Source organism: Bombyx mori, chromosome 22 (assembly GCF_030269925.1).
Source record: "Bombyx mori chromosome 22, ASM3026992v2".
In the NCBI taxonomy this organism is placed as follows: Eukaryota; Metazoa; Arthropoda; class Insecta; order Lepidoptera; family Bombycidae; genus Bombyx; species Bombyx mori.
The window spans coordinates 1,290,490-1,298,837 of NC_085128.1; the positions used below are offsets into that span (position 1 = coordinate 1,290,490).

General features: G+C 47.8%; 1 protein-coding gene across 1 annotated transcript in view; it reads right to left on the bottom strand.

The window, feature by feature from the left end:
• LOC101741910 (protein vein) overlaps nucleotides 1–5,969 on the bottom strand; it is a 143,853-nt gene extending 137,884 nt beyond the window's left edge. The window contains exon 1 of the transcript XR_009976051.1: nucleotides 1,850–5,969. The gene's annotated coding sequence lies outside the window, so the exon portion shown is untranslated. The remainder of the gene's footprint in view (nucleotides 1–1,849) is intronic.
• Between the last annotated feature and the right edge of the window lie 2,379 nt (nucleotides 5,970–8,348).

Consider the following 8,348-nt stretch of genomic DNA (forward strand, 5'->3'; position numbering starts at 1 on the left):
TACTGCTTCACGGCTGATATAGGCACGGTGGTGGTACCTACCCGCGCGGACTCACCACCTACCACCAGTAACAATTTGATTTGTTCTTTATTAATAAACAGTTAAGATTGACGTAATGAGTTAAATAAAAGAAACGAACATAAGTAATCACGTCCACACTTAGGGTCAGTCACATGCGTTCGAGTGAAACAATCGGTACTCGAGCCAGTAATACTTTAGCGGTGTCGCTATTTAGAGTCATTCCTTAAGCCGTACAAGCGAATATAGCATTCCTTGCATACCTTACGAACGGGCGTGATTTACAAGCGCTTAGCGATTCGAAGGCGAATGTTATTCAATTATAATAAATGGGCGAACTAAAAGGCTACCTACTCTAAAGTAGAAATCGAATCAATACGGTTATCCCATTAAACAGTATAACTGAATACGCTTATTCGCTTTCAAGGTATTTAAATTGATTATTTTTGAAGTGAAACTTCTTTAGGGCGCATTAGGGTAAATTTTTTACAGAACGTCACGCAGGTATGCAACGGAAGTGACGTCAAACTACTAGTAGTAGTTGTTGTATTTGTCCAACTGGAAAGGCCGATGTATCATACCATACAGCCTAATATTTTATAATTTTTTTGTGAAAAATGCTAAAGAATTGAAATGAAATGAAAAGAATTTGAAACATTAATCGAATAGCATGAAATTAAATTAGTCAATTCAATTGGCAAAATATTAGTCATTTACAATTTAGAAATCTAAACATAACGTGACTGTCAACACTGAGGTTTGAGATTGACATTTGACAGACTTTTGGCGGGAACATATCTTCCTTTTTCCCTTCCTCTAAGTCTCGGAAATCTAAAGTTTTAGATTCGTATAAATATAAGCAAGACTTATAAATTAGTTCGCCAAAAAAGTTTCACTTCTGACGTGTGTACTTTGTACGCACGCACTTTTTTTGTTTTCAAATGATAATCAAATCGTGTGCATCTCATTAAACCAAGACTCGAAGTTGGTAGCCGAAGCTAAGATAGCGAATGTTGGTACTCAACTCGAAACACGAGATACAAGTCTCACTAGTAGCACCGCTGACGAGAGCGGAAGTAATAAAGGTATTAAGTATCTTGGTGAGATAGGCATTATAGTGGTACCGACATAACCGAGGTAATACGAGTAAGGTAATAATAGTACGCACTACCATTAGCAGAATAATGAGTAGGGCAATAAGAATTAGGTAACATTATTGAAAAAAAAAAGGAGTATCATAGCAATAGCTGAAAGTAGCCAGATTACATTTCTGTATAGCAGGAGTGATAGAAAAATTGCTGTGTAATAAGGATTCGACATGAATTATAAATGGATTTGGATATAGCGATAGATAGACAAACCTATTAAAAAAAAATCATTGCGCAGCTTCACCCAGTCTCAGAGAATATAACAACCGCTTAAAAATTGTAAAAACTGTGAACTTTGTTAATTCTATATGAATAAAAATAATAACAATCAGAACGCCATTCGCTTGTGAATTGTAAAATCAGTCGAAACAGTCGTTGGGAGAATTTGCATCGAATGGAACGACGCAGCCTCTTCGGGACACAGTACCTTATTTCTGATTCTTATTATCTTAGCGGTCCGTGATAAACATATACACGCGAAATTGTCTTTAAATTAGGATATTTGTTCTTATAACGGTTAGTTTTAATTTTATTTTAAATTTTATTATTTATGTTCGATTCGAACCCAGCGACCTCGTGGCAGCCTAGGGCTACGGAAACCAGCACGAGGTGCGCGTCGAACATGTGCCGCGATTCGCGGCGCCGTATGTACTATTTTAACAAAATATCATGCAATCACTCACCGGAACCGATGCCTTCGTCTTCTCACGCCGTGTCACTTAGGGAGAAGGGTATGGGGCAGGAATGGATAAGGATTAGCGATGATACACAACTTTAGCGTAGACCGTCAATATACAGGTACCGTCCCGTTCGAGAAGCAAGACAAAGTGACAGATGTCAAATCGCGACGGCACCGTCAAATCGCGACCCGTGTTGCCGTGGTAAGAATTCAAAAACTAACGGATTGGTTTCGAACAGTCACCCGCCCGGACAGGTCCCCTACCTGTCCCTAATCAACTGGCAGCCGGGACAACGTTGTGACCGCTCGTTTGAGAACCGAGTCCCCGACCAGAACCTCTGCAGACCGAGGGGTCCCATCCTTACCGGGAAACAGATTAACAATGCGCCCCCTACGCCAACGCAGTGGCGGCAGGTTAGCATCCTTAACCAACACAAGGTCACCGACGTGAGGGGGACTGGTTCTATCCGTCCACTTAAAGCGCTGCTGGAGCAGATGTAAATACTCAAGGGACCAACGTTTCCAAAAATCTTGGGACATCTGCTGCAACATCTGGTATCGCCTCAACCGTCCAGGCTTGATATCCGAGAGGGGATACTCCGGCAACGCATTGAGTGGCTGTCCTATCAAGAAATGGCCTGGAGTTAACGACTCCAAGTCATTCGGGTCTGAACTGAGCGGGCACAACGGCCGCGAATTAAGTACCGCTTCAATTTTACAAAATACCGTAGTTAACTCCTCAAAGGTGAGCGAGGTTTGCCCTATCACGCGCATCAAGTGAGTCTTAGCCGATTTTACTACTGCCTCGAAAATTCCACCCCAGTGGGGGCATCCTGGAGGACTGAAGGTCCACCGAATACCGCGACGAGAGAGGGCCGTTTCAATATCCACCTGGTTATTGTTCAAGAAATTTACTACATCCCGCAAGTAACGGTCCGCACCTACAAAATTCGTTCCGTTATCGGAGCGTATCAATTCGGGTAAGCCTCGACGGGACACAAATCTATCCAAGCTCGCAATAAAGGCTTCAGTTGTAAGGTCGGCAACAACTTCAAGATGTACAGCTTTGGTTGAAAGGCAGAAAACGCACAGATAAGCCTTAATTAACCTAACATTCCGCAAACGTGAAGCCTTGATCATGAAAGGCCCAGCGAAGTCCGTACCAACTCCAGAAAACGGCCTCATCTTCTTCACTCTGTCTGGAGGCAGATCTCCCATCTGAGGCTGCATCGTAGACGCCTTAAGCCGATAACAGGGTAAACACCGGAAAAGGACGCTCCGAACCGTACGACGCCCTGACAGAATCCAAAATTCCCTCTGGAGGGATGCCAACAGCGCATTGCAACCGGAATGCGAATTTGCGATGTGGCGATCCATCACCAACAGGTCAACTAACTGGCTCTTCTTGGGAAGTAAAAGAGGATGGCGCGCCGAATAAGGTAAATTGGAGTTACTTAATCTACCTCCCACTCGAATCAGCCCCTGGCCGTCTACAAAGGGGCTAAGACGAGCGATAGCTCCACGAAGCTTAGGGCGCTTAGTCCTTAGCGCCTTCAATTCTGAATGAAAGCTGGTGGCTTGCACAACTTCAATTAATTTCAGCAGCGCCTTCTTCCGCTCGATGGGACACACAACAGGTGTCATATTGCGTTGAGACACCGACAAACGACAATTCCGAATAAACCTCAAAATCCAGGCGGTAACCTTAACCAGCTTGTCCAAGGAGCTATAACGGTTGATGAGCAGATCCAAATCCAACCCCTGAATCACTCCTCGATCCTCGAACTGCGCCGGTGCAGCCACGAGACCTGGAGGAACTTCTATGCGAGAGGGAGGCCACTGAGAAGCTTTCTTGGTGAGCCACTGGGGACCCCACCATAACTGATGATCAACTATTTCCGATGCTAAGCATCCCCGAGAAGCGCAGTCCGCCGGATTGAGCTCACCAGGCACGTGTCTCCATGTTAGAGGGACCTCAGAACCTTGAATCTGGGAGACACGGTTGGCCACGAAAACTTCAAGTGTATGAACCGAAGCCTTCAACCAGCACAACACTATCTGGCTGTCTGTCCAAGCATAGACAGTGTTTTCTAAATCAATAACCGACCGTAAACTAGTAGCTGTATGGTTTAACAACCTAGTCAACAGAGCGGCACCAGACAACTCGAGCTTCGGAATCGTCATGCGTGTCCGAAGCGGAGCGACCTTACTCTTAGCTAACACCAACCGTATATCAACCCTTCCAGTTGAAGAAACCGTTCGCAAGTATACCGCAGCTGCGAATCCGCGTTCCGAGGCATCCGAAAACCCGTGGAGAGACGCCTTGTATTTGCCCGCAGGAACCAGCTTCCGAGGTATTGACACGTGGTTAATATCAGGGAGAGACGAGAAAAAGTTCAACCAATCCTTCAATAGGTCACCAGCAATCCCCTCGTCCCATGACAGGTTAGCAGACCACAGTCGCTGCATGAAGCACTTTAAGAGAAAAGTGACAGGAGCGATCCAACCGTTTGGATCGAAGGTTCGAGCAATTGTGGAAAGCACCGTTCGCTTAGACCATACCTTTGGATTTTCCAACTCCACCCGATAGGTAAATTCGTCTTGAATCGGACGATATTGAATCCCTAGGACCGACAGCATGTTAGGGTTATCGACATTCTCGAAAAGATGGGGGTCCTGTTGAAACTCCGTTGGCAAACCAGTCAACAACTCAGGACAGTTAGACAGCCATTTTCTCAACTCGTACCCGCCCCTGCTCAAAAGGCGGATCAGTTCATCCTTGCGTGATAAGGCCTCTTCGACACTGTCGGCGCCCGTACATACGTCATCGACATATAGGTCCCGTTCCAAAATGTCCGCAGCACGAGGGTAGTGCAACCGTTCCCTCACTGCCAACTCCCGCAAAGAACGAACCGCTAAATATGGACTCGACCGCAACCCGTAAGTGTTCGTGTTCAGTTCATAAATTTTTATGGGCTCATCTGAGCTTTCACGCCAGAGAATGAGTTGATACCGCCTATCCTCCGGATGAATCACCGTTTGCCTGAACATCATACGGATGTCTGCCACGAAAACGATCTGGTGCCTGCGGAAGCTCGTCAGTATGTCTGAAATGTCCCGGTTCAGCTTTGGACCCGAATGGAGACACTGATTTAACGAGACGCCGGAGGAGGTCGTGACCGAACCGTCAAACACGACCCTAATTTTACCGTTAGGAGTTTTCAAAACCGCATGATGAGGCAGGAAACAGTGCTCCGTAGCACTCCAATCTACCTTGGAAACCGACATGTGACCTAAAGATTCATACTCCCGCATAAACTCTACATATTTCTGCCGGAACACCGCGTCGCGCCTCATGCGTCTCTCCATTGACAAAAGTCTGGTCTCTGCTGCCTTCCTCGAACTGCCTAGCAGTGGGCGATTCGCCCGAAAAGGAAGTCTTAACAAGAACCGGCCCGAATAGAGACGACCCGTATTATTCTGGTAAAACAGCTCACATTCCTCCTCATCCGGGTTAACTCGATAAGCTGTAGGAGGTTCTTCTAGTTCCCAAAACCGTTGGACTACTTCCGAAAGCGTAGACCCGACCAGAAAATTGTCCGATTTCCTCGCAGCGACTGGCCGGAACGCAGGACCCAACAATACATGCCCTAATTTTGTGTCCATTGCAACCAAACCCTCCGCATGAAGAACGCGCTTCCCAGTCAGGAGCAGCTTCCCTAGTACATCCGCCCCAAGTAGTACGTCTACTGGCCCCGGTGTGTCAAACTTGGGGTCCGCTAGCCGTAAGTCTGAAGTCAATGACCGTATGTAACTGTTTACCTTCACCGGAGGGTGACGACCTATCACCTGAGGCATCACCAAAGCTGAGACTCTAAACTGTAAGCGAGAGTTGGGATTCGATGAGAAAATAAATGAAGTGTGACCGATCACGTCCGAAATTCTAACATTGCCCACTCCACGAATAGAATAAGAAGACTTGTAAATAGGATTGCCCAACCGTACTGCAAGGTTGCTCGACATAATACTGCCCTGTGCGCCGGAATCCAACAGAGCTCGAGCAAACACAGTGTTGCCATCCGAATCCAACACCCGAACAGAAGCGGTAGGAAGTAAAACAGCTTCTGGGGCTGGGGCAACACTGCAGTGAGCGGCAATTTCCTAGCGGGGGCCCGGGTCCCCGCTATCCCGGTCGGCGCGCGACGGAAGGTCGTAGCGTGCCAGCGGATCCCACGCTCCCACATAAGGCCCTCGTTTCCCGTCCCGCCTCATATACCTCCGCGTACGATGGCCAAACGGTCCAAACACTGGAGGGAGTCGCTCCAGCGTCGGCCGCTCCCTCAGCGGAGGAGAAAACCGTACTTCTGAGGGAGGGGGAGACGAGTGAGCAGGGCTACTCGATCCAGCAGGCGAACACGGCCCCGCACGGGGGGACAACGTGGCCACCCCGGCGTAGCTAATGGGCATCCGCTGGCACCCGCCCGCAGTACCTAACCCGGCGCCTCCCTGCGAAGCCTCTTTCCGAGGGTCCACGCCGCCGAATTGGCGAGGGCTACGACCGGTGCGCTCACCGGTCGGCGAGGCTGGATGACTGCGTCCGGATGGCCTCGGAGTGGCGGCAGACTCCAGACACAGGAGGGCATGGTGCCGACCGTCGCAATTAGGGCACAATTGTGGCTGTGGACAGACGCTCGCCGTGTGCGGCCCAAAACAAAAAAAGCACCATCGCCGCTGGGCAACGATGTTGCGTCTACCCCTGATGCGCGTCGACCGGAACCTCGGACAGGCGGCTACGTCGTGCCCGCTCTCATGACAGAAGGCACACCGTGGGCCTCCCACCGCTGCCATGAGCGCAGTCAGTCGTTGAGACGGCCCCCTCTTATCCCCTCCCCCTCCCCTCTGAGCAACCGAAACGGCGTGGCCGGAAGCCGGCACACGCGACCCAGAGGAGGAGGGCGGTGGCATAATCTCGTGTCGGCGACTTTCAGCTTCTAAAAATGCCAGCAGACTGGCCAGGGTAGGCAGTTCGTCCCTACCTGCGTTGTCCTGCTGCTCGAATCGAGTGAGCACCTCAACCGGCAGCCTACCTGCAACAATATAAAAGAGCAGATATGACCATTGGTCTACTGGTAGACCCAAATTTCCCAAGGCCTTAGTGGCCACCGTAACTGGATTCAGTACCTCGGCTCTGATATCGGAAGCCCGAGAAAGTTTGGGTATCGCAAACAGCCTGGCCAGCTGAGTGTCTACCAACCGTCGTTGATTTTGATATCGGTCGAACAGGATCTGGCGTGCGACCGCATAATTGTCGTTGGTGATAGGCAAGTGTGCCACCAATTCACCAGGTTCACCTCGCAGAGCACCCCGAAGCTGAGCCATCTTATAAGAGGCAGTCAAGTCCGACCGACCATGGACCAGGCTGTCAAACAAATTTATAAAGCCGACCCACTCGTTCAGATCACCGTGGAAGATCGGCAGGTCGATGGAGGGGAGGCGTGATATGACGCCTGACGAAGTTCCCGAACCTCCATTACCACCGGATGACGACTGCTTCTTAATATCGGCCACCCGTTGCAGAATGGCATCAGCGTACTCCTGACACTGGTCCACGTCAAGACCGATGGCATGGATCACCTCCTTCTCCACTTCGGACCCCAAAGCAACGAGGTCAGACAACCGATCGTACACTACCTCCAACCGTTCGTGCACCTGAGACGCCCTATCGAGCAATGCCGCATCCCTATCTGTTCTGTCAACCAAAGCATGAGCTGATGCGAACCATCGGAGCTCACTAGTCACCTTCCCGCGAATGTAGGACACCGACATGTTACTTGCAGTTTACAACCAGAACAAAAAAAAAATCAAAAAAAAATTCAAAAAAAAATTCAAAAAAAAATTCAAAAAAATCAAAAAAAAATCAAAAAAAAATTCAAAATAAAAATTGAAAAAAAAATCAAAGGAATTATTTAAAGGAGTGTACGAGTGAGCCCACCAAAATATTCCTACTCCTAAGTATTTAGGTAACCTAGACCTCACCACTGTACCAAGGACACCTCAACAAATAAGAACAAACTTAAAATTTAAAGTTATAAGATAGAAAATTGCTGATACCAGGTTTTGAGTTGCAACTAAACTCAAGCGCACCTGGCCTCTAGACTATAACTAGAAGCTAGTCACCAAGCAGGACCCAATCAACAATTTACTATCACAAAGTATTCACACCGTTCAACGGGTAAGTCAAATAACAAAATTAAAATTAAAAATTAATTATATGATAGCAAATTGCTGATAAAAATTTGTGAATTAATTTTCAAACACTGATGGCCTCAGGACTATACCAAAGCCAGTCACCAAGCAGGGTCCACAGTCAGCAGTCCACTACCACAAATTCAAACAAGTAATTTAAATTTAGAACAAATTAAAACAAATAACAAAAAATATATATAATAGCAAATTGCTGGTATAAGTTTTGAAATGACACTCATACACCGTTGGCCTCTGGA